A 25,141-nucleotide genomic window follows, 5' to 3' on the forward strand; every position below is an offset into this window, starting at 1 on the left:
GCTTTTTTGGCAAAGAGAAAAAGATAAACCACTAATCTGTGGTGGTACCCAGAGGCAAGCAAGCAGTCTTGGGCCTACAAATATATGAGGTGCTTGGTCTGGTTCAGAGACTGTGTGACAGAGAGAGAGAAACACAGAACCAGATATTAAAGTATTAATAAGATCATATGAAGATGTATCCATGAGAAATGGGTGCCTCCCAGTAATATACTAGTAAGTTAAGAGAAGATGAAGAATCTGTGGTGCCTACCACATTGCGGGTACAGAGGCATGTAGATTAGACTACCTGGCATAGGAAATGAAGATTAGACTACCTGGCATAGGAAAATGAAGCGGCGATTTAAATAATCGCCGCTTCATTTAAATTTAAATGGCTGCCGCACTGAGCTGATCAGCTGTTTGTCGGCTCAGCGCGGTAGTCTGGACGCTCCGCGGTCGACATCAAAGGCATTTGTCGACCTCCCAGGTATGCCTCCCTAGATTCCCAGGAATCTAGATGTATGCATGTAGTCTAGACGTACGCTAAATGTTCCACAAGCCTTAGGAAAAAAGCGAGGAGCTGGAAAAACAGGATAGCAAATAGTACCATCTAGAGCAGGGCTCGGCAAAATACGGCCTGAGGGGTGGATCTGGCCCACCAAGCCTCAGGATCCGGCCCGCACACCACCCTGCTGGGACCTTCAGGCACGTACAGCTGCCACGTTTAGCACAGACCCTGCATTTCTCTGCTCTGCAGAGTAGGGGAGGTTTCATGAGATCTCCCTGTCCCAACCCAATCCTCAGCTCCTATTAGCCAGAAACAACCGGCCAAAAGGAACTGACCTCGGCCAATCTTTCAACTCTTATTGGCTGAAAACAGCCAGCCAATTGGAGCTGAGAGATTGGCCTGAGAGACTGGGGCAGCCGGAGTTGAGAGCCACGTAGAGGGAGCAGTCTGTATTTTCAAGCAGACTGGGGCTGCAGGCCAGGAGCCACTTGTGTAAACTCCTCCCAGCCAGTGCCTGCCTCTGGCACCCCAACCCATCCTGCACCCCAACGCCCTCCCTCAGATCACTATCCAAATCCTTTCTACGCCCTGACCCAGGTGATAACTTCCTCCCAGACTCCATACCTCCCCCTACACCCCTTCCCCAGACCAGAACCCTCTCCTGAACCCACACTCCCTCCCTGACCCTACACCCCAATCCTCTGACCAAGATCACAACCCCTTCTCCACCCAAACACCCTCTGAGACCTCACGCCATCTCCTGCACCCCAATCCCTTATCCTGTGCACCCTTCTGCACCCAACCTTCACCCTAGACCCTGCACCCCCTCCACAAAAAAGTGCGGCCCTTGACCACTTACCAAAATCTTGGAGTGGCCCCTCACCGAAAATTATTGCCCACCCCTGAACTAGAGATGAGAAGTACCAGCAGATTAGGTTCATGCCTTTGTAATCACAGAGAAAAAAGGTGAAGACTTGTGGCTGCGTATGGATGCTAAGGAGCTGAACAAGAACCTAAAAAGGAAAAGTTCCACTTGCCTACAAGCAGGAGAGTATTTTCTGAGATAGCAGAAGCCAAATTCTTCAAAAAATTAGATGCATTGGCAAGATTTTGGCAGATCCCCTTGGTCAATCAGAGCTCCAAGATCCACACTTGCAATACACCTTTTGGCAGGCTTAACCGGTTAACCAATTAACCAGGATTTTATATCCCTAATCTTAGTAATGCAGAAGCATGATGTGACTCTGGAATTCCAGCCTGGATGTCACATAGTGTCACGGTGCGGTCTCCCCCTCAGGATTACAGCCCCATCATCATCGGGGTCGCCTACACCCAAAGTCACCACCCTACACCCGTGTCCTATAAGTTCTTAACCGCGTGCCGGTCCAGCGGCTATATCGACCCCCCGCTCTGGTGCAGCGAAAGTTCGATTATGACCAGTCACCCAACTAACACCAGGATTCCCCCGTCAAGGCGGTGGGGCGGGGGATAAGGGGGGCCCGGACCCGCCCTCACTCACAGGCCCCAGTCCAGGGCCCTAAGGGTATGGGTCGGCTCAGACCCGTCCCAGCTGACGGGACTTCCTGCCGTAATGCGTCAGCCCACCAACCCGCGAGGGCTCTGCCCTGGGCTGCTTCCTTTACCCCGCCGCAGTGTCTTACCGTGGGGAGGCTCACCTTCCCTTTCGTGGCCAGACTGCCGGCGGGCTCACCTCCGGCCAGCAGACTAGCGCGCCGCAATATCCCTGGTCCTGCAACGGCCCTTCTGGCTTGGCCGTCTCTGCGGGGAGCTCCTCTCTCTCTGAACTCCCCCCCTTTCTTCTTTTCCTCCTCTCCCCCCCCCCCCCCCCGACTATGGCGGCAGCGTTTTAAAACGTCCCGCCGCCCTTGCACGTCACCTGTTGGGAGGGGGCGGGGCCGACATCCTTACGCCGACCTTCACTGCGCCGGATGTTCGGGGGGAGGGCAGGACCCTCCGCGCTGCCCCCGCGCTCCCTGACTGCCGCCCGCACGTCGACCAGCTCCGCTCTCCCCGGCGCGGCTCCGGAGCATGCCGCGCACCGCCGGACTGCTCCCCCTTTGGCAACGAGCAGCGCCTGCTCGGTGGGAGGCATCGTGCGGGGCGGGGATGCCCTGTCACACACAGTAATAGCAGTTTCAAGAGTATATCCTTCATTTGATAATATGCAGCCTGATGATCTGGAACAAGCAGTAATCATACATGTGAACATGATAAAAGTGCCATGTGTGGTATTTCTAGGCACATCGGATGAATTGGAGACAGAAACAGCTAAAGATCATAGAATCACAGAATACTAGAACTGGAAGGGACATTGAGAGTCATCAAGTCTAGTCCCCTGCCCTGAAATAATGAAATGCAAGCTGTGATAAAAGTAAAGGAGGGGAAATAGCATTTCCCACCTGCCTATTCCCACTACAAAACAGCTTTCAGCAATCGCAGGAGTGCTGTTGAGGGGCACACAGATTGTGATTCCCACAGTGACTGGAAAGGAAATCATGAAATGTATATACAAAAGGCATCCAGTAATGACCAAATAAAATAGGAGCACTAGAAAAGTGGTTAAAGATAAATAATTACATCAAAGAAATGTCAGTGTGTGGGTGTGGAATGTGTCAGAAGTAGAAAGACACTCAGCAGAAGGGACAAAGGATACCAGTGCACAAGCAACTTGGCACTCCATGGGGCAAAGGTGGAATTGATGTGTTCGACCTTAGAAAACATGACCACCTGGTTATAATGGACCTACTTTCCCAGTGTTCCGGAAATAGTTACACTTGAAGATACCAAGGTGGCAACAGTTATCAGGCACATTAAATCTGTATGTGCACATCATGGAATTCCAAGGACAGTTCAAGAATAGGGAGTTCCTGGGCGTTGCTAAAATGTCTGACTTTTATCATCAAAGATTGAGTCCTAGATAGCATTAGGATAATGGATTAGCTGAATGTGGAGCATCTATAGAGAAGAATCAGAGGGGTAGCCGTGTTAGTCTGAATCTGCAAAAGCGACGAAGAGTCCTGTGGCACCTTATAGACTAACTGAAGTGTAAGAGCATAAGCTTTCATGGGAAAAGAAGAACTTACTCAAAAAAGTTCTGGGATACAACAGATCTGTTCTGGGCACTACATTTCAGGAAAGATGTGAACAAATTGGAGAAAGTCCAGAGAAGAGCAACCAAAATTATTAAAGGTTTAGAAAATATGACTTATGGGGGAATATTCGTAAAAAAATCGTGTACACTAAATTAGCATATATAACCCGCTCACAAGTATTACCCACACCCGTGTATTACCCGTGGTTTTTCCTGATTGAGTAAAAATCGTTGTGTATACCCCGTGCACATGTATAGCCCACAGTAGGTGAACTGTGGGTACTGTTAATGAAAGATAACAAAGGTAATTAACTCAGGCATCAGGGTCTGAGCCTGTCGCACAGAAGCATTTGAAGCATTTGAGCTCCCAGATACACAACTGCGAAAGCACAGAGTAGATGGCCGCAGCCCGACAGGGCAGACAGGCTGGCTCCCCCCGGGGTGAGCTGTCTGTCCCAGGATGCATGGGAAGGTGACTGGGCTTACTCCTCACACTGTCTCCAACTCTCCCCAGCTGCCTTCCGCCCATGCTGTGCACTCCCCCGGGGTGAGCTTTCTGCCCCCAGCAGCCAGACCCAGGAGCTGAGCAAAGGAGCTATGTCCTTAAACAGAGCACCTCTCCCCCCCATGGAGAGCCAGCCATGTTCGGACAGACACAACAGAGGGAAGAAAGGTCGCTGGGTATTCCCACAGCAGGGGAATCGCCTCTCCCTCCCCACAGCTGATTACCTCTTCCCTGAATTCTCATCCCCCTCTGCCCTGCCTGCTTGGTCCCTCCCTGTGACGGCTGCTCAGGTTACAACAGCGATTCTGATTCAGCACCTCAACCATCACTGAAGTAAATAAAAAAACCCTATATTACACGCAGACAAGTATACTCTGTGGGCGGGGGGGGGGGCAGGGTTTGTAAAACTTTGCATAACCTGCGGGTTATCTAGGCTAAAACATGGTAGTCTGGACAAGAGAAAACTGAGAGGGGACATAATAGTTTTCAGGTACCTAAAAGCTTGTTATAAGGTGGAGGGAGAAAAATTCTTCTTGCTAGCCTCTGAAGACAGGACAAGAATCAATGCAGTAAAGGTGGTTTAGATTGGAGATTAGGAAAAACTTCCTTACTGATAGGGTGGTTAAGCGCTGGAATATGTTGCCTAGGAAGGTCATGGAATCTTTATGCTTAGAAATTTTTAAGAGGAGGTTAGACAAACACCTGTCAGATACTTGATATTTAGTTTTGCCAGGAGTGCAGGGAACTGAACTAGATATGACCTCTCAAGGTCCCTTCGGGTGTGTCTACACAGCAAAGTTATTTCGGAATAACAGCCGTTATTCCTAAATGATTATGCGAGCATCTACACAGCAATTCCATTATTTCAAAATAATTTCGAAATAATGGATGGCTTAGTCCAGCTTCTGTAAACCTCATTCTATGAAGAATAACGCCTATTCCGAAATAGCTATTTTGAAATAAGGCGTGTGTAGACTCCCCACTTCTGCTACTTTGAAATAGCCCCTCACCATGGCCATTCTAAGTTATTCCTCCTGGGGCTCTAAATCGAGATAGCACTTCTCCATTAGGGAAGCCTGCCTTGGAGTAATTTTATAGTAAAACTGTAGGCTTCCCTGCAGTGTAGACATGCTATTTCAAAATAAGATATTTCAGAATAACTATTCCGGAATAGCTTATCCTGAAATAACTGTGCAGTGTAGACATTGCCTCCCAGTCCTACGATTCTACAATAAAGGCTTTATCTTGTCACTAGTCTGTTTATCGCAATGGTATTATGGAGCCTACCCAGTATGTTCCACAATTAGGGTGAGGAAGTTAGGTTGAGAGCTAGAGTGGGCAGGATGGAAAGTCTGCAGTATAAACCTCTCTATGGAGCAGGGGAGCTAAAAAAAGCTGAACATATTCAGACTCCCCTTTTGCTAGGGAGTGAAAGGGGTAGTAGGTAGCCGAGAAACCAGTGGGATTATGGCAATAGCGTGATATAAAACCACTAACTGTTTCTTCCGGTAGATTGCCTAAAACAGGAAGGCTCCACAAACCTCTGCTGGTTCCATATGGGATTGGGCAGGGGGAAAGTATATGTCTTCTCTTCCACAGTAGAACCATGTGGAAAAAACTCATTGCAGTGCTCAGATACTATGGTGGTGGTTGGCAGTTTAAAAAATTAGCCCATATAAAGGGCACAATGCAAAATCCAGCCAGGCTATTGTATACATGAATCGAAACATCTCAATTAAAAATATTTGTAGGAAGGAGGGAAATCCAATAATTTTTCTGAAGGAAAACAGCTTGACTTGGCAGCCAAAACATCCTCGTTGATATTGAATTTGTACTGAGGTCAATGGCAGTTTGCCTGAAGTAGTATGGAATAAACATTGTGGGTGAAATTCACCCCCATGCAGAGAGATATCGCATGGCGTAGGTGCTATATTGGTCCTGTGCTAAAGCCTAGGCACCACATAAACCCCACTTCAGTATATAGGGACTAACTGACAGGGTGGTTAAACACTGTAATAAGTTGCCTAGGGAAGTTGTGGAATCTCCATCTTTGGAGATATTTAAGAGCAGGTTAAATAGACATCTGTCTGGGATGGTCTAGATGGTACTGGGTCCTGCCATGAGGGCAGGGGACTGGTCTTGAAGACCTCTTGAGGTCCCTTTCAGTTCTAGTGTTCTATGATTCTATGATTAGTTAGTGCCTAGGCCCCTAAAGCAAAATGAAGATGCTCAGCTTCGTGCTGTGTCTTTACACAGAAGTGAATTCTTCCAGTGCTTGCTCATGTCAATTCCATTCTAGCTGAGTGTGTGGCCACATGCAAGGCTGTTGGAGATTTTTGCCTTAGTGGTATCTGTAAGGTTGGCTGTAGCGTCTTTGTGAGTGCCGCACATATTAGGCACCACCAGTCCTATGTCCTCTCAGTTCTTTCCATCCACCTGTGGTGGTTAGTTGGGGCACCTTTTCCTTGCTTAGCAAGGACTAGCAGTTTTTGTCTCTTCTGACTTAGAGCTTTGTAAATTGTTTATAGTAGCTAGGGTTAAGTAGCTGTTAAGTATAGTTAGAGGTTAGAGTCCCAATGGAGACTTCATCCCAGTGGGGTATGCTCTGGTCTCTGGGGTTTAAGCCCTGCTCATACTGCAACAGGCCTGTGCCTGTTAATGACTTATTAATGACCCCCACAGAAGCTGCCTGAAGTGCTTGTGGGAGTCACATGTGGAAAACAAATGTTGCAGTTGCAAAAACTTTCCACCCAGGGCCCAGAAGGAGGTCAGAGGTGTGGGTAATTTTTGAAAAAACACAGACACAGAAGACACTGTGCAAAAGATGATTTTTTTTTGGTTGTTCTTGCAAGGTAGAAGGATACAACTTTCCTTCCAACAAAGAAAATAAAAATCATTTTGATTTTAACCTTCTTAGGACTTTAAAAGACAAGGTTTGTGTAAATATATGGAGCCTCTGGGTTTTTCCACAGTATTCTTAAATGAAAAGAGCTAGTATTTCCTTGCCTGTGTTAGCTTTTCACTATGTAAATCTTACTATGGCTACCATAGGCAGATTTAGATGAATGTTGAGGTGTCTGAACTAGACATTATAGGCAAATGTTTTCATAACTGTATCATCTTTATCTGCCTAGTCTTCTTTCAAAGTTCTGAAGAATAAGAGGTGTGAGAGGAAAGGAACACATGAAACTAGCTATGGAGAATCAGCCATACATTCAACAGAATTATTCTGGGCTGACTGTTGCATGCATTTCTAAGGTACCCAATACTGTAGCATGCAGAGGCACAACATAAGCTGTCTCAACTAGTGCCTATGTCACTTGATTTCTGGCAAGTCAACTTCAAATTTCAGAACAGGTTATATATAAGGTAGAGCTGGCCAGAAACTAGAATTCCCATTGCACAGGAAAGTCCAAAACTTTTTTTAAGGGAGCAATGAAAACAAAGTCTGACATAAAATGGGAATTTCAAAACTTCACTTAGAAACATTTTGAACAGTTTGAAGCAAAATGCCATTTTGTCTTTTTCAAAGGCTCCTCAAGCTTTCCAAAACCTGGGCAGCCCTCTGGGTAGAGAATTGGGCAAACAGGAGATCCCTGAAAGAAGTCCCGGCCCTGAGGTAGTTTACCTGGGAGGCTGCCTAAGAATCAGGGAACCTGGAATTTGGGACTTCCCAGGAGCCTGTCAGGTCAGCTGTACCTGCCAAGGAGTGGGAAAGATTTGACACTGGAAGTGATCTTCCAATGGAAAAATCCAAAATTCTGTCGAACACCTAAATTTTGCAGAAAGTGAAAATTTACATCACAAAACCATTCCAATAGAAAATTCCTGACCAACTCTAAATTAAAATATAGTATAGATAGTATACCTGGTAGTATAGCATGGTCCCCGTTCATGTACATAGTTAAATATGTAGCAGTATATCTTAGTTTTTTCTAAGGTACCTATCAACATGTTATAGGTTGGACCTCCCTGGTCGGGAATCATCGGGACCCGGACAGTCCTGAAGGAGGGAACTTGGCAGACTGGGGTAGGTCCCCTGCCTGCCACTGGCCACCCAGCCTTCTGCCCCTCCCCACAGCCAGCGCTGCTTTCACCCCAACTGTCCCTCCTGCCTCTGGCTCGGCTTGGTTGCTGACCGTGGCCAGGCTGCCGGCCGCTGGCCCTCCTATCTTCAGCCCCAGCCACTCCCCGCCCCTCCCCATTGCCAGCCTGCCGCTGCCACCATCTCTCTTGCCACTAGGCTCACAGCCCCAGGACTCTCTGGTTGAGGAACATTCATGCTCCTACTGGACCACAGATGTTGCTGGACCGAAGAGTCACACTTTTGGGAGGTACAACTTTTGTCTAAGCAACACACAGCTACTGAAGACAGCACTGAGCGCTTCCCTAATAGCAGCATTCTTCCTGTCTCCCTTGTTCCCAGTATGCATATTTGGAAGAGATTTTGTGTTTTGTTTTTCTTATTCTTTTCTTCTATTTTCTGTCTCCAGTCTCCTTAGTTGTGATTTGGTCTTGGTAGAATGCCAAGGTATTATGAAAGAAGAGTGGGGATTGCATTGAGATCTGAATGTGTTCAGTATCGGATCCCATCTGCTCTCTTCTGGTAATGTGTCTCATCCTGCCACTGAAAATGCTCTATTCATTGCACCTGAAAATCTTATTCTGAGCCTCTTTTGTGGAAGTTCTTAGACATGCTCTTGCCAAGAGTGGACTACCTGGGAGATAGAGCTGTCTGAGCGCAGTTTCCACAGGGCCTTTATGCACCACACCCAGTTTTCATCATTACTTGTATTTTTCTAATTTAGAAGGGCCAAATATGTAGAGGAAAGAAAAAGACTCTGCAAATAGCAAAAACAAGACAACATTAATTTTCTGCTTAAAGATGTTGTTGAGGGCCACTAATAGCAAGAGACTTACAATCAAAACTCCCCGCCTCATTTCCTGGTTTTGGCCAAAAACTCACTCCTGTGCGATGTTGGGTAAATTTGTTTATTTTATGGGGCTAGACTTTCAAATAGCATAAAACCCATCATGCCCCAAATTTTGAGACCTGTTATTGTGTTTCTTAAACAGAAGCTAAGCTCAGTTTATCCACCCAAAAAAGAGGTATTTGTCATGTGATGGCAAATAATCACAAGAGTTGGTTTCCTTTAATGCTGAATAAAAAGCAGAACAAAATCTACTCTTATTACTATAGCTACTCTGAATTTTTGTCCCTGGGGAAATTTCAATGTTGCAACATTTGGTTTTGTCCAGAATGAAGATAAAAAGTTGAGCTATCAAATTTTTTCATGTAATGAAAATATCAAAACAGCGTTGTTTAAAAATGTCTTTTGGATCATCATTAATCTTGCGCCTGTGCCAGTGCAGGGCCTCATGGGAGCTGTAGTACTCAGTTCTTCATGCCTCTTTTCCCATATGGGCCATTCTGTCCAGAGGGACTAGATATCTCATCATGCTCCATAGTTGGGTGTGTGTGTGTGTGTGTGTGTGTGTGTGTGTGTGTGTGTGTGTGTGTGTCTCACCGCCCCATGGTGGAGCTGTGATAGTGCATTATGGTAGATGGAGAGACTACAGCGCATAATGAGAAATATTGTCTAGCAAGGAGAAAGGACCATAGTACAGAATTGAGGCACAAGGCATCAGGAAATACAACTCCACATGAAGATTCTGGCGGGCACCAAAATTAAACACCCAAAATTAAATCATCTGATGGAATTTTCTGTCAGGAAAATCAAACCAAGAATGATCTTTTCCGACAAAAAAAATTTTTGATTTAGAGGAAAATATTTCATTTAGCTTTTTTCTACCAACCCTATTCTCTCTATACTTACCCACCACACACAGGTATTGTGAGGCTATATCTGATATTAATGCTTGCAAAGAGCTTTGAGATCCTTGAAAAAGATCGTGATATAAATGTGTAATATGAGAAGTATTCCAAAAGTCCACAGAAATAAAGCCTTGAATTGGAATGAATAACATTGCTGACTAATGGATAGGATCAGAACTGCTCACCTATGGGTTGAGATGCTATATCCCTTGCTGCCAAGATACATTTAAGGAACCATCATGATTCTCAGCACTATCCATTTGCAGCATTAAGTCAGGGAAGGATTGTGTTACACATCTTCAGACTCTACAGATTAGTTGCATGACAAAAAAATCACAATTAATCTCATGATTAATCATGCTGTTAAACAACAACAGAATAATAGAATACCATTTATTTAAATGTTTGGATGTTTTCTACATTTTCAAATATATTGATTTCAATCAGAACACAGAATACAAAAGTATACAGGACCCACTTTATATTTATTTTTATTAACAAATACTTGCACAATAAAAACCAGAAGAACAGATTTTTTTTCAATCAACCTAATATAAGTACTATAGTGCAATATCTATATCATGAAAATTGAACTTACAAATGTGGAAATATGTACAAAAATAACTGTATTCAAAAATAAAACAGTCTTAATTCTTGCTCAGCCAATTGCTCAAACAAGTTTGGTTACAATTTGTAAGAAATAATGCTGCCTTCTTCTTGTTCACAATGTCACCTGAAAGTGAGAACAGGAGTTCACATGATACTGTTGTAGCCAGAGTCACAAGATATTTATGTGCTAGATGTGTTAAAGATTCATGTGTTCCTTCAAGATTCAAACACCATGCCAGAGGAGATGCATCCATGCTGATGAGGTCTGCTCTATGATAATCTGTAGCATGTTCGTTTTCATCATCTGAGTCAGATGTCACCAACAGAAAGTTGATTTTCTTTTGTGGTGGTGAAGTTCTGTAGTGTCCACATTGAATGCTGCACTTTTAAGACTTCTGGGAACATGCTCCAAATCTTGTCTCTTCAGATTTTCAGACCACACTTCAGATACTTGAACCCTGGGTCGAGTGTTGTTGTTATTTTTAGAAATCTTACATTGGTACTTTTGCGTTTTGTCAAATCTGCTGTGAAAGTATTCTTAAAACAAACATGTGCTGGCTCATCCTTCGAATCTGATATCACATGAAATATATGGCATAATGCAGGAAAAATAGAACAGGAGACATATTATTCCCCTCCCCTCCCGGAAGTGCAGTCACAAATTTAATCAGTTCAATCATTAGCAAGAATCATCGGCATGGAAACGTGCACTCTGGAATGGTGGCCAAAGCAAGAAGGGGTATATCAACATTACCATCCCTGGCACATAAATACTTTGCAACGCCAGCTGGAAAAGTGCCATATGAAAGCCTGTTCTCATGTTTAAGTGACATTGTAAATAAGCAGGCAGCATTATCTTCCACAAATATAAACAGAATTGCTTGTCTTAGAGATAGGCTTAACATGATATATGAGGGTATGTCTACACTACCACCCTAGTTCGAACTAGGGAGGTAATGTAGGCAACCGGAGTTGCAAATGAAGCCCGGGATTTGAATTTCCCGGGCTTCATTTGCATATTGCCGGGCGCCGCCATTTTTAAATGTCCGCTAGTGCGGACTCCGTGCCGCGCGGCTACACGCGGCATGGACTAGGTAGTTCGGATTAGGCTTCCTATTCCGAACTACCGTTACTCCTCATAGAGTACTCCCATAGTGTAGCCGCGCGGCACGGAGTCCGCACTAGCGGACATTTAAAAATGGCGGTGCCCGGCAATATGCAAATGAAGCCCGGGAAATTCAAATCCCGGGCTTCATTTGCAACTCCGGTTGCCTATATTACCACACTAGTTCGAACTAGGGTGGTAGTGTAGACATACCCCGACTGAGTACAGGCAGCCCCCGGGTTACATACAAGATAGGGACTGTAGGTTTGTTCTTAAGTTGAATTTGTATGTACATCGGAACAGGTACATATTTGGGGGGGGGGACGGGGAGCTGGAAAAGACCCTGATTCTCATACAACTTCCTTATTCTAAGAAAAACACATGCTGTTTTGATATGAAGGTTTTTTTGGTTGATATTTTAATTAAAAATTGATCATAAGTTTCAGTGTTTCATGCTATATCCAAATCTTCCTTTTGGGGTACCTGAAAGATCCCAGTTATTCATTTAATAGTCATAATCTTTGTTTTTTATAACTAAAAAAAATTTACTCAATGCATATTACTGTTCCAAACAGAATTTGCTACAGATGGTTCAGTGAAATGGGTATTAAGTGTAATCAATAGTCATTGGAGAGCACAGTGAAATATTGATACAATCAAAGCTGTTGTTGTATTCTGCTGAGCAGAAAATGGAAATCCCTTCCTGTGAAATTATCCACAGGATTAATTTTAAAGAAAAATTCTGTGTTGGGAACAGGAGTTTAGCCACAGGTGGGTCCTCATTGTCCACTCACCCACTTTGCAACCAGACCCATCCCCTTGGGGCTTACCCTGCTCCGCTCCAAGGGTATGGGGTTCGGGCTTATCCCCTCTTCCCTTCTGTCCTGCTCCTCCCCATTATTGCCCACCCACACCACTGGGTAATTTTTCAGCTTCACCTCTGCCAGGCTGGAAGGGACTTATTAATTTCACGTGATGCTATCAAGATACTTGCAGCTCTAGTGCTGAAGAGGGAAAGAGCTGTTGCTCCCAAGATGGGGACGGTAACACAATGGGTCACACTGCCCGCTGCTCCTGCTGTTCCCTAGGAAATTAATTTTTCCACTCTGGAGTGCCCCTTTTGGCTGGTGTCTTGTTCCCCCCAGCAGACCTGCGTCCTCCGCAGCGAGAAAAGCCGCTCTGCGTCTCCCTGGTCTGCTGGGGGGAAGCGCCCCCCGCGCCACCGGAGGTGTCGACAGTGGGGGAGGCACCCCGCACTAGCTGCGCCCCCCCCCGTTTGTAACTAGGGATCCGATGTAAGTTGGATTGATGTAACCCGGGGACTGCCTGTAGCCTTATAAGCTCTAAAGTTGCATTTTGTTTTGTTCTGAGTGAAGTTATGTAACAAAATTTCTAGATTTGTAAGTTGTACTTTCACTATAAAAAGTTTACTCTATAGCACTTATATGAAGTGAACTAAAGGATACTATTTCTTTTATCATTTATAGTGCAAATATTTGTAATTAAATATTAAGTGAGCCCTGTTCATTTTGTATTCTGTGTTGCAATAAATATCAATGTATTTGTTAAATATTTTATTTGTTTTTCTACATTTTCAAATTAAAATTGGTATTCTGTTGTTTAACAGTGTCGTTGTGATTAATTTTTTAATCACAATTAATTGTTGAGCTAATTGTGTGAGGTAACCACAATGAATCGACAGCCCTACTTTTTCCTATTTTTGTGTCATTCCTCCCTGGGTTTTGGTTATAAGGAGGGATGCTGATAGAGCTGAGCCAATAAATCACAACAAATCATTTATCTGGAAATGAGACCCTTTTTTTGCTTGTGTTTATATCCATGGCCAGATTTTGATTTTTCCAGATTTATAATTTATTCACAATTATCTGACTGATTTTTCAGATAATGATTTCAATTATGGATTCACTGTTGACAATTCTGCATAGATAGTCATTGCTCGAGATCAGTTAATTGTATTTGGCGAGATGCTATCTCATTAGAGCCCTGAAAATCTGTGGGTATCCGCTTTCTATCTGTGGACCATTTTTGTGCATTGCAGCTCAGATGCAGCTAAAATTTTGTGTTAGTGCAAGGCTCTGTAGCACACACTCATGCCAATGGAACACCTGTGTCACTGTCCACAGAGTCCAAATCAGCTCTCTGAATTATGCAGCAATGATGGGACTAGCTTGCTGGACATTCCTGGTGTGTCTAGACTGCATCTCTCTGTTGGCAGAGGGATGCAGATTAGGCAGGTCGACATTGCAAATGAGGCAGGGATTTAAATATCCTGTGCCTAATTTGCATAAAAATGGCCACCGTGTTTTGCCAACTCAGCACTTTGTCGGCAAAAAGTGGCAGTCTAGAGGGGGATCTGGCAAGAAAGAAAGCCTTTTTTCAACAGATCCTGTAAACCTTCTTGCAGGAGGCATAAGGGATCTCTCAAAAAAGGCTTTCTTTCTCGACAGATCCGGCTCTAGACTGCCACTTTTTGTCGACAAAGTGCTGAGTCCGCAAAACGTGGCAGCCATTTTTATGCAAATTAGGCACGAGATATTTAAATCCCTGCCTCATTTGCAATGTCGACCTACCTAATCTGCATCCCTTTGCCAACAGAGGGATGCAGTCTAGACATACCCTCTGAGAGTTGCAGTCCCCAGCTTGTTTTGATGGAGGGGGATAAACTACAACTCCTAGAAGGGAGTGGGCCAAGTGCAACTTTGAAAGAGGTTTGGTTGTAATATAAACTAGCGGGCAGCAAGGACACATGCTATGAAGAAAGGAGTTGTTGCTGTTCTCTATCCAGGCTGGGTCTGCATGTGTTAGAGCACCCGCAGCTGCACAGGGCTGTCCAAACCCTTCCTTCCCACTGGGAGGGTGTTGCTGCACACAAAGGCCTAGGATTGTATTCTTCCTATCCAAAGTGGGGAAGGTGACACAGCCGGGGCAGGACATGAGGTCTCCGGGGAGAAATGGGGGGCTGTTGGTTCAGGGCCTGTGTTACTGCTATGTGGTGACCTGTGCAGTTGTTTAGATGCCTGCAAATCCAGACAATTTTTGTGAGTCATGAATCGGGTGTGAATGTATATTTTTGTGTCTGCACAGGGCTCTAGCTATCATTTTTTACCTGATTGGATGATCACCCAAATTCTTTTGGGAGAAATAGTTATGGATGCCCTGTGGAGAAAGTGAATAAAGAAAAGTTATTTGTATTGATGCAAGGCTCTTCAGCACACATTCAAATTATTTACTTGTTCCCATAACACAGGCCTGCACCACTTAGAAAGCGGCGAGGGCCATATTACTCCAAAGAAAACAGCTGTGGGCTGCCAGTAGGGTTGCCAGATGCTCACCCAAAAAATACCGAACACGCGCCGCACTCCAACAGTGCCAACCCCCGTGCTGCATGGGGAGCACGGCGTTCTGACAGAGATCTGCGCCGCGCAAGCAGCTGCCCAGCCAAGCGGCATGCAGGGGGGCTGAGTCCTGGGATGGGAGCCGGAAGCAGGGGCAGGGGCACACGCAGGTTGAGGGCAGGGCCAGAGCGTGCGTGCGTCCCTGACATCGGGGGAGAGGCGCTGGCACAAGAGAGCACCGCATTCAATAGGGGAGTAGAGTAGAGGAGAGAGGAAATATTATTTCCGAAAGTTGTCGCGGGCCGCACAGTGAACCCCTTTGGGCCTGCAGGCCGTATGTTGTGCAGGCCTGCCATAACGTAAGAACTAAGGGTCACCAAATGAAATTAATAGGTAGCAGGTTTAAAAAAAAAAAAAAAAAAAAAAGGGGGAAGTACGACACACAACGCTGAGTCAACCTTTCCAGAGGATGTTGTGAAGGCCAGGGTTCAAAGAAGATCTAGAAAAATTAATGGAGGATAGGTCCATTAATAGCTATTAGCCAGGATGGGTAGGAATGGTGTCCCTAACCCGTTTGTCAAAAGCTGGGAATGGGCAACAGGGATGGGATCACTTGATGATTCCCTGTTTCTGTTCATTCCCTCTAAGGGCACTTGGCATTGGCCACTGTGGGCAGACAGGATACTGGGCTAGATGGAGCTTTGGTCTGACCCAGTATGGCTGTTCTTATGTTAATTTTAAATATCTATAGGTAAAGTTGATTAAAAATATTTAAGTGACTAATAATAAAAAAATCTTTTTGATTATTTTTAGGAGAAAACTTTTGTTTTTTTATTAACATTTTTCAGCTTTCCATTAAAAATAGAAAAACTGAAACCCTTTTTTTTAATTCTTGGTTTTTCAAAGCAGAAAATATTTCAGGTACTGGTTTCTCAAAGGACACATGGAAAATGCCTCAAAAGTTAAACGGAACCAAAAAAAGTTTATCTCAAAATTTTTTAGGGAAAATGAAATACATTTTCCAGTCAGCTCTGTGTATAGGTATTATTATTCTGTGTTTTGTGAACCTAGACCTAAAAGAGAATCTTTTAGTAAAATAAATTCTATTCTGACAAGCGATTTCAAATATTTAATTTTAGGGTTCCATGTTATCGTCTCTATTATTCCAGAGCAAATCTGCTCTGTTTATAATTTATTTTTCTGACAGACCTACTAATTCATTGCCCAGAATCTGAGAGTCAAGCTGCCTTCTTCCTGGCTTATGCGCCAAATGCAATAAATATTCTGCAATTACAACAAAGTTACAATTTGTTTGATGATGCCTAAGTCGGATGAGAATCCAGATCACTAACAACTAAAAACTTATTTTAGTCACCATGCTCACTGGATCTGATTCCTAATGATGCGACTGATAGTGCAACTCCCAGAAGTCGGGTCTATTGCATAAGAAGATGAGATTTTTATAAAGACGGGGTTTTTTTCAGAGAAGTATCAAAGTGTGATTTTCTGCAAAACTGAAAAAGAATTTACCTCGCCAGCCACAGATGCAGTTGAATATATATGATGCCTTTCTGCCCATCATTACTTCTCCTTAAAAGTGACTAATAATGACAGTATATGACACTAATCAGTCAGTTTTGCTAATGCATCCTTAATATTTTCCTTTAATTTTCAGTGTGTGATTTGTGTCCATCCTCCTGTGTGCACACGTTAAACAGAAAGCTATTGTCTGAATCATAAAGAAGCCTCTAGAAAGCTGGCAATATTTTGGTTGGTTAGCAATTATTTATGGGTTTATTTGTTCCAATGATAATCCATCATTCTCGAACACTGAAGCACAGAGTGAGTTATGGCTCTGAGATGAGTGAAATACTGATATTAATCATTGACAACCCTGGGGTATCCCTTACTCAGTGGGCAACCTAGGTCACTGTCTGTAGATCACTCTTACGTTGCTGACCTTGACTCAAGAAAAGTGAAGAATAAAGGTCATCTTTTATTTTATCAGAGCAACAAGAGCTTTGAAATGTCATGTCTTACTGTGAAGGCATTTAAGACTCTACTGCACTAACTCTTGTGCTGAGTGATACCAATATCCCCAACAGACCCGAGGACAGGAAGAACTGTGGTATAGCACCTTAAAACGTAGCACCACAGTAGACTTACATTTAATGAGCATGTTAAAACATGAAGAATTATCTTTTTGTTCTGTGTTTGTACAGTGCCAGGCACAATGGGGTCCTGGTCCATGACTGGACCTCTAGGCACTGAATAATAAATATAATAATAAGTAATAATATAAACATGCTTAAGCTCCTAAGACACAGCCACCTCCAGGTTTGAGAATGCTATATTCAAAATACAGGTAGTAGGAAGAGAGCTAGAGACATAAACCCTTGTATATGAGCCCATTTGACATAAATATAATGATCTCGTGGCAAGAATATAAGCTAATGGAATTCAGTCAGAATTGGAATAAGATGCAACTTTTTACATTGATGGTAACTAACTATGAAAACAAATATCTAAGGAGTGTGATGGTTCCTTGCTGTCTGAGTCTCAATACCAATGCTGGATGTGTGGTAGCTCAACCAGATGTTATGGGTGTAAGTGTAGGAATCACTAGGGGAAATACTCTCATCTGTGTGATACAGGAGATCAGACTAGATGACCATAATGGTCCCTTCTGACTTTAAAATCTATGAGGTGGCCACTCAGAAATGTGCAAACTTAGTATCAACCAGCTTCTCAATCTATGACATCTCCTGAAGTCAACAGATTCAGTGAAACTGAGCATCTCATACAAGCTTGCTCTTTTATGCAACAACCGTATGCGCTGAACCTTCACCTTCTTAATCATTTGTGAATAGGAGTGACTATTATGCTATGTCTAGAACTGGTAACTATAGGTACCTATGAGGTTAAGGCAGGTTTGTACTCAGCATGGCTAAACCATTGCCCATGCTACTGTGATTCCACTACTCTTTATATTTGTGATAGCTCTCATTCAGCTAGCCCAAGTGTGTGTACACAATCTGGGAACCACATCCCTATTCTCAGTGTACATGTAGCCTTTGTTTCACTTATATTTAAGCCACAGCAATCATATGACTAACAGGTCTTATTAGCTCTGATCAAATACTGGTATCACATGATCTTTCCTTACTTGATGATACAACAAAATCACCTTTGCCAACACAATTATAATAGAAAATTGTCAATTTGCCAATTAGCTGATACCATCATGCTCTACTCCCGGCCAAAAATCTGCAGTGCATGAGACTAATGACAACACTGTGGACTGTGGGTCAGATCTTGCCAAATACCAAACACTTCCCATAGGGAGTAGAGAGCACCTTGAGAGATTAGACACTCTCTGGCTCATTTATCACTTGGGTAGAGCAATTCACAAAGCAATCTATTAAATCAGGCCTTAGGCTATTTCTCAGGAGGCCCATTAAATGGATCCTAGCAAACTAGTATCCATCTTGAACAGACTATTTCTTGGTGTACTTGCAGTTTAGACACAGGGCCAGAGGCTTTGCTGTGGCCAAGGAGTCTATATTGCCGCTAACGAGGAAAGGGTCGAAAATGTGGTTTCTTTTCTCTCCCGCTACTGGAGATTCTCTCTGCTATCCAGTCCTTTGGTCAGTGGCAGCTGGGGATCAGTGGTGTGTAAGGAAACATTGGCTACATCCTTTCCTCCAGCAACACCCTATATGCAAGAAGCCACAATGGTACTGGAGTAAGAGCTGCAGCATGGACATTGTGCCAGCCAATGATCCACCTATACAGAGGTGAATTTCCAGGAGCCAATCAGATTTAGGGTTTTCTTGCACCTCTGGAATTGAAATGTGTCCAGAGACCGCTGAGAATTGGGATAATTGCCTTTTGATTTTTTTTTTTTTTTGCCCAGTTTGCATACCAATAGAGATTACACTTGTTGGACACAGCAACATGACCTCCAACAACATTACATAAGATTATTCCTAATTCTTCAGACATTAGGAATTTCCCACTTACGCTCTCCCAGAAAAGTGTGGAGCCTCTTTGGACAAAGCAGTCATACAATTTGAGAAACATGCTCCGGGGATCAAATAGTTTATGTCCATCTCACATCTCAAGCCAGCAGCCATGCTGAACTTCCTAAGTTCAAAAACAAAACCTTTCAGAAACAAGCATTTTAGGCACCCGTCTCCATAGGTGACTTGTGGTAATACTTGGGAGGTATACATACAACATTTTAATTGCTAAATGAGATACCCCCATGTGACCCCTTTCTAGCTGTCTGAGTGACCTTTCCTCCATCCTCTCCCCCTGCAGGCACCAGTCACTAATGACTGTCTCACTAAGTCTGACTCTTTCTGGAGATGGGGATGAACAAATACAAGATTACAGACAGGAAAAAGAGACCACTATATTTTCCTTACCGCTTGTGAGGCCAAACCCTCCACCGAGGCTGCAGAGAAACCGAATCTGTGCAGTTCTGTTGAGTCAGGGTTAAAACACCCGCATGTTGGAGGAATGCTCTGTGCAAGTCGTGTGCGTCCTGGGATGCAGGGGAGAGGAATGTGCCTAGCACTGGCAGGCAGGGCAAGAGGAAGAGTTCCTGCTTGCTACAAAGATTTCATGTCCTCCACCCCATGCAAGTAGAGGAGGGAGGAACATATAAGAGCCCCTACACCAGCTATCTTGCTATATCAGTCTCCAAAGAGTGGCTCCACTGTTGCTCCACAAACTCTGGTGGAGGGTTACTCCATGCAGGCCCTTGTGTATTTCCTCAGCCTGGCTTCTTGGGGTGGGTGCTGCTTAGAGATTTGCTCCCAGAGCTTTCAGGTTTGTGGACTGAATAGTAATGAGAGAACCCTGAAAAGTTCTAAACTGCATCCAGAATGATCCTGTGCTACCACCAGAGAAAATGGCAAACCTCCTGCTAACTTTGGAGAGAGCAGCAGCAGACCTAGACTCCAAGGCCAGAAGGGACCATCATTAACATTTAGTCTGACCTGCTACACATTGCGGGCCACAGAACCTCACCCACACACTCCTATAATTGACCCCTAGCCTCTGGCTGAGTGACTGACATCCTCCAATTATGAATTTACATACAGAACAACTCCTTTCCTTGGGAAGTCTGTGACAGAGCAGGCATTTGAACTCAGCTCTCCCAAGCCTTTGCCTAGTGCACTAACCACAGGAGCATCCTTCTGGGATATTTATTGTTTGACATCTACCATTTGCATAGTGTTGGCACATCCTATGCTCTTTAATGTGGTTATGTTACAGATGCTAGTCATAAAAACAAGTAGTCCTGTGGCACCTTAGAAACTAACATATATAGATATCATCATGAGCTTTCGTGAGCAAAACACTCTTCTTCAGATGAGAAGATCTTGAGTGGAGAGTTGTCACTTAATGCACTTTTAGAAGGTGTTCACACATCACAGGGACAGGCATAAGATTAAAAACAGAATAGAATATAAAGAGGCTGGTAGTAGTAATGAACTGATGCAATGCCATTCTGGTAATAGTCATTCCCACTGAACTGTTGGGGGCACTTGTCCCATGGTTTGAGGCACGCAGGAGCTTGACAGGGTCAGGTCTACAATTGCTGTCTGCAAAACCATTAGGGCACATAAAAGGCAAATGTCACAGACGAGGACTGGAAAGTTTATAGGACACATTTTTGCAGAGCAACTCTCCAGAAAGTCTTGCAGGGGAGCCCTGGACATTCAAGCATGTTCCCAAATATTTGTGTATATCTTCACATGGAAATGGAACCAGGAACTGTGGTGGCAAAAGTGTTACTGTCCATTCTCTTCTTTAGTGTTACCACACACACACAAATGACCAGCATACTCCTTAAAAAGCAACTGCTATTTCTCAAAGATACCTGTGAAGTTTAACCATTACAGAACAAGCCCTTTGCCACTGTCGAGGTGCTAATGCTAATTAAATACCCTTTTAATATTTTGTTGGTATTTAATCACCGCGTCTCAGAATTATATCATCATTAGGTGTAACAAAATACAGAACTATGTAGCACTTTGAAGACTAACAAGATGGTTTATTAGATGATGAGCTTTCGTGGGCCAGACCCACTTCCTCAGATCAAATAGTGGAAGAAAATTGTCACAACCATATATACCAAAGGATACAGTTAAAAAATGATGAACACATATGACAAGAACAAATCAAATTTCAGAACAGAGGAGGGATGCGGGGGGAGAGGGGGGAAGGTAGATATCTGTGAGCTAATGGTATTAGAGGTAAGGAAATATCTGTGAGTTAATGGTATTAGAGGTGATAATTGGGGAAGCTATCTTTGTAATGGGTGAGATAGCCAGAGTCTTTGTTGAGACTCAAGTGTAGAGTGTCAAATTTTAGCATGAATGACAGTTCAGAGGATTCCCTTTCAAGTGCAGATTTAAAAGGTTTTTGAAGTAGGATGCAGATGATTAAGTCGCTGAGGGTATGTCTACACTACCCCGCTAGTTCGAACTAGCGGGGTAATGTAGGCATACTGCACTTGCAAATGAAGCCCGGGATTTGAATTTCCCGGGCTTCATTTGCATAAGCGGGGAGCCGCCATTTTTAAAACCCCGCTGGTTCGAACCCCATGCAGCGCGGCTACACGGGGCACGAACTAGGTAGTTCGAACTAGGCTTCCTAGTTCGAACTACCGTTACTCCTCGTGAAATGAGGAGTAACGGTAGTTCAAACTAGGAAACCTAGTTCGAACTACCTAGTTCGTGCCCCGTGTAGCCGCGCTGCACGGGGTTCGAACCAGCGGGGTTTTAAAAATGGCGGCTCCCCGCTTATGCAAATGAAGCCCGGGAAATTCAAATCCCGGGCTTCATTTGCAAGTGCGGTATGCCTACATTACCCTCCTAGTTCGAACTAGGAGGGTAGTGTAGACATACCCTGAGACTGTGTCCTTTCTGGTTGAAATGGCAAGAAACTGTTTTTTCTTTGTGATCCTGTCTACTATCTGTTTTGTGGGCATTGATCCTTTGGCGAAGTGTCTGAGACGTTTTTCCAATGTACAAAGCAGACGGACACTTTCGGCACATGATAGCATACATTATATTTCTGGATGCGCAGGAATATGTGTTCTTGATCTTATAACTCACTTGGTTAGGTCCAATAATGGTATCAGCAGAGTGAATATGTGGACAAAGCTGGCACCGAGGTTTGTTGCAAGGGAAGGTACCAGGGTTGGTGTTAGTGTGGTATGTCCTGTGGTTGTTGGTGAGAATCATCTTGAGGTTAGATGGTTGTCTATAGGAGACTGTGGGTCTGTCTCCCAGAGCCTCTTGAAGTTTAGTATCCTGTTCCAGTATGGGCTGTAGTTTATTGATAATGTGTTGGACAGGTTTAAGTTGGGGGCTGTAGGTGATGACAAGTGGTGTTCTATTGTTGGTTTTGTTGGGTCTGTCTTGAAGTAGTTGGGTTCTAGGTATTCGTCTGGCTTTTTCAATTTGCTTTTTTATTTCTCCGGATGGGTAGTTGAGGTTTATAAATGCTTGATAGAGATCCTGAAGTTTCTAGTCTCTGTCAGTGGGATTAGAACAGATGCGGTTGTATCGAAGGGCTTGGCTATAGATGATGGATCGTATGGTGTGTGCTGGATGGGAACTGGAAGCATGTAGGTAACTGTATGAGTCAGTGGGTTCCATTGTTGATTTGTACTGTGGTATCCAGGAAATGGATCTCTCATGTGGAATGGTCCAGGCTGAGGTTGATGGTGGGGTGTAGGTTGTTGAAATCTCTGTGGAACGTCTCCAGTGTTTCTTGGCCATGCGTCCAGATCGTGTTGTTGTTGTTCGTCCATCGTATTCGAAGAGGACCTTGACATCTAAAGGGTTGTGGACTGTCCACGGTGTGTCCGCAAATGGCTGATAAGGCCGATACGGGCACGGAATGTTCTACCACATGTCGGGCAGACATGTGTGGGCACCACTGTTGCAGCTTTTGCAACTCTGGCTTTACAGAGTGCTCGCTTCTCTTGTGCTATGGTTGTCCTTCTGGCTTTAGATGTTTGACAGCCTTGGTAGATCAGTGTGTGCCATGTTGATCGGTCTTGTGCCAGGGTCTCCCAGGAGATGGTGTCAATATCCAGGGACTTGAGAGAGGCTTTAAGTGTATCTTTGTATCGCTTCTTTTGTCCCCCGTGCGATCGCTTCCCTTGAAACAGCTCACCATAAAAGAGCTGTTTAGGGATGCGATGATCTGGCATCCTTGCAACATGGCCTGCCCAGCATGTCTGAGCTTTCATCAGCAGGGTGTAAACTGACGGCAGGCCTGCTCTAGAAAGGACTTCTGTGTCTGGCACCTTATCCTGCCACCGGATCCTCAGAAGTCTGCGGAGGCAAATCGTGTGGAAGTGGTTCAGTTGCCTAGCGTGCCTCCTGTATACAGTCCAAGTCTCACTGGCATACATCAGGGTAGTTAACACTGCTGCTCGATAGACTTTAAGCTTTGTAGCAAGGCTTATTCCACGGCGGTCCCACACTTTGGTCAGCAGTCTGCCAAATGCAGAGCTTGCCTTGGCGACTCTGCAGTTGACCTCGATGTCAATTGTCACTGCGCGGGAGAGGGTGCTGCCAAGATATGTAAATTGGTCCACTGCTTGCAGCTTTTGTCCCTTCACTGTGATGGTGGACACTTGATGTTGAGCTTTCGGAGCTGGCTGGTGCATCACTTCGGTTTTCTTTGTGTTGATGAGAAGGCCGAAGTTGTCGCATGCTGCTGCGAATTTGTCCATGCTGGCTTGCATTTCCTGCTCTGATCCAGCATTCAGGGCGCAGTCGTCAGCAAAAAGGAGATCTCGTAGCACAGTCTCCTTTATCTTGGTGACAGCCTGGAGTCTTCGCAGGTTAAACAGTTTCCCATCGGTCCTGTATCTCAGTTTGATTCCCAAGGAACTGTTCTGAAAGGCGTCTGACAGCATGGCTGAAAACATTATGCTGAACAGGGTCGGTGCCAGCACACACCCTTGCTTGACGCCGTTTGTGATGGGAAAGGCCTCTGAAGCTTCTCCATCATCCAGAACACGAGCCGTCATGCCGTCGTGGAACTGAAGTACCATCAAGATGAATCTGTCAGGGCACCCAAACTTCGACATGATGCGCCACAGACCTTCGCGACTGACAGTGTCAAAAGCCTTGGTGAAATCCACGAAGATGGTGTACAGTTCACGATTCTGCTCTTGACACTTCTCTTGGAGCTGTCGGGCTGCGAAGATCATATCCACCGTGCCACGCTCTTTGCGGAAGCCGCACTGTGTCTCGGGTAATAAACCCTGTTCCAGGTGGTCAATCAGGCGATTCAGCAACACTCGTGCAAGGATCTTACCTGCGATGGAAAGCAGTGATATTCCTCTATGATTATTGCAAACTTGTCGATTTCCTTTCCTCTTGTAGAGGTGTACGAGGGACGCATCTTTCAGTTCCTGAGGAATAGATCCTTGATTCCAGAAGGACTGGAACAGCTGAGTGAGTTTGTCGACAAGCACTGCACCACCACCCTTATAGACTTACGCTGAGATCGCATCAGATCTGGGGCCTTGCCACTGGACAGCTGTCTGATGGCCTGTAAGGTTTCAGTCTCTGATGGTGAGACATCCAGGCTGTGGTTGATATCCACCTGGGGCATTCTATCAATCGCCTCGTTATTGATAGAAGATGGGCGGTTCAGTACGGATTGGAAGTGCTCAGCCCAACGCTGTAAAATCAGAGTCTTCTCAGTAATGAGAGTTGCACCATCTGAGTCCAGTAGAGGGGAACTCCCTGAGGGCTGAGGTCCATACAAGGATCTAAGGGCTTCGTAGAACCGTTTGGCATCATTTCTATCAGCAATCTCTGTGAAATCTCTGTGGAACATCTCCAGTGTTTCTTGGCCATGAGTCCAGATCATAAAGATGTCATCGATGTAGCATAAGTAGAGAAGGGGTAAAAGGGGACGGGAGTTGAGGAAACGTTGTTCTATGTCAGCCATAAAGATATTAGCATACTGTGGGGCCATGCGTGTACCCATTGCTGTGCCGCTGATCTGGAGATATAAGTTGTTCTCAAACTGGAAATAATTGTGGGTGAGAAAGTCATTAGGTGTGTAAGTCAGTGGAACAAA

At 44.6% G+C, this 25,141-nt stretch overlaps 1 protein-coding gene across 2 annotated transcripts in view; it reads left to right on the forward strand.

Annotated features, from left to right (window-relative positions):
- LRFN2 (leucine rich repeat and fibronectin type III domain containing 2) overlaps positions 1-25,141 on the forward strand; it is a 326,933-nt gene that overhangs the window by 271,573 nt on the left and 30,219 nt on the right. The window lies entirely within an intron of this gene.

The sequence above is a fragment of the Pelodiscus sinensis genome, chromosome 3 (assembly GCF_049634645.1).
Source record: "Pelodiscus sinensis isolate JC-2024 chromosome 3, ASM4963464v1, whole genome shotgun sequence".
Classification (NCBI taxonomy): domain Eukaryota; kingdom Metazoa; phylum Chordata; order Testudines; family Trionychidae; genus Pelodiscus; species Pelodiscus sinensis.